We start from the raw sequence: 2,466 nt of genomic DNA on the forward strand, positions 1-2,466 counted from the left end.
ACACAATTTTTTGTTGTTGCAATCTTTAAATGCTTGCCATATTTTAAATATTTAATTGCTTGGAAAACTTTTCAAATAACACAATGCAAAGTAATGTCATTGTGCAACAAGTCAATGAATGTCATTATAACTGGAAAAATACAATATGGAACACTACACGATTAGGAATTGACATTGCAATACCAAGAGAGCCTACAAAGTTGAGTTTCTAGTGGAACGTTGTGAAAAAAACCACTAACAATTTACCAATAGTTGTTTTCCACCATAAACATCTATACACATCTCTTTGTTTTCTATCTGCATAATTTTCATAGCTTATTACAACAACAATATAGCATTCATAAGTTATTTGAGCCTTCAAATAGGAAATTTAACAGTGTGATAGGAACATGATAATCCTAGATGCATGTTTCCATGAACATAATGAAATAATGGGCTCTTTGGAGTTTAGCTCCTATTGCTATTTATGGAAAAATTAAATGATGCAGTAATGCTAAGATAAAAACCATTTTGGATAGAATAAAGGCAAGGAAGCAAGGAAAACTTTTATGAAAGGAAATCATTAAATATCCTTGCTCATTTGCAGTAAATTTCGCTCTATGTATCGATTGGGCAAGGCAATCACCAATGCAATTAGTTAATTGGAGCAAGTTGATTACTTCTCCTATTTGATATAAAATCAGGGTCCCTGTATTTTTCCAGTCGCCCATCTAGCTTAAGTAGATTACAGTATGTATCAACCAGCTTTGTGATTAGGCTATTGGGAGCTTCTTCCTTTGTTCCATACTTGAACTCATTCACAACTATCTTATGCATTTATTTCTCAACATTGTTGAGTTTTACCTCATCCTTTTTGTACGACATTGTCCTATTGATCCAGACTTATGCAAGGAAGCAACAGAATACAGATATAAACATAAAAACAATGATGCAATAGAAATAAAACTTCATTTTATTAATATCAAGAACTGAAATATGCTTACATACAGAATGGAAATAAGCTAGCTCGGGCGATGGTAGCTTATCTTTGAAAAGAGATGTGGAGAATACATGCCTCTAAACTATGTTACAATGAGACTTGAAGGCCTATTTATTATTGAGAAACAATGGAAAAACTTAAACATCCAAAAACCTAACCCTAGGAGATAAAGTGCCAAAAATATGGGCCCCGTTGTGGTAAATTGGTACATCAATTTCATGGGGTCGTAACTTTGGCATATGATCTCCATTTGACGTGCACAATACCTTGTTAGAAAGATCTATCCAAGGATTATAAATTTTGACTGCATATGTTAATCAATATCTAATGTTTTCTTGTTTTTGAAAAAAAACACCATTTAGGGCTTCAAAATGGCTTTGGAAGTTCAGGACCCGAAAAACTGCCAAAAATAGTAAAATGTTCTACAATTAAGGAAACTGAAAAACTGAAAGAAACAATGGTGGGGTCCAAGTGGAATAGGTGGGTGGCCACCAATATCCACCTGGATCAACTATTGCATGTGCCTCTTGAGTCCCATTGGCCATTTTCAAAATGGTTTACTGTGAAAGATTGGAGGAAGGCAATGCCATTCAATCCCGATAGTAAGAGGATCCCATTGAATGCATCTTGAATAAAATGTCTAAAGGAACAATAGAAGCCCAACTACTTGACTTTAATTTCCTGACACTTATTTGATTTCATAATGTAGACACTTCATCGTATAAACCTTTGGCCAGAGGATAGAATGATGGCATCTTTATTTGGCAGCACAGCCACCCACTCTCGGTCTAAAACGTCGAAATAAATCTTGATTACTCTTTGAGGGACACCCTTAAATTTTGCCTCTATGTTTTTTACTAGATATGGTGACCAAAGTACCATTAATGTAAATTTATATGATGCAAAATATCAGTGCACATTTACATTAGGTTTTTCTCTATATGTGGTTTTAGGATGTTTTGCATGCCTAGACTGAATACATTTTCAATTGGACATCAAAAGGCAAGAAAATCATAGGAATATGAAAGACAACAACGTTCCTATTTTGTAATGGGTTGTTTTTATGTTCAAACATACATGAGAAAGCATACACAATAGAGATTGCATCTGATTACGATTTTCCTCTTCCTAGTCTACACAAGAATCGTTCTGATGGAGTCCCTAAAAATCAAAAGAAACACAAACAAAAAGTGTGAGATATTTAATTACCACTCTCACAGCCATAGATGTGATCAAATCTACTACTGGGTTCACCACATTAGGGGGGAAAAATCATTTCAGATCCAAACCATGGAATTGCCAAATGGCACAAGAAACTACACCATTTCCCAAAAAAATGCAAGCCAGAAGAAGAATAAAAAAAAAACTCACACTTGAAAGCCAAATAATAATTAGAAATAGACCCCACAGACTGCATAACTTGGATAAATTGACTACAACTGATTACATGGCAAACTGGAAAAAAACAAAAAACTGAATTGAATCAG

General features: G+C 34.2%; 1 pseudogene; it reads right to left on the bottom strand.

The window, feature by feature from the left end:
- Positions 1–562: 562 nt before the first annotated feature.
- Positions 563–2,203, bottom strand: LOC149144513 (protein trichome birefringence-like 25; annotated as a pseudogene).
- Between the last annotated feature and the right edge of the window lie 263 nt (positions 2,204–2,466).

Source organism: Pinus tabuliformis, chromosome X (assembly GCF_031772625.1).
Source record: "Pinus tabuliformis cultivar Carrire ecotype Pingquan chromosome X, CPIR1, whole genome shotgun sequence".
Taxonomy (NCBI): domain Eukaryota; kingdom Viridiplantae; phylum Streptophyta; class Pinopsida; order Pinales; family Pinaceae; genus Pinus; species Pinus tabuliformis.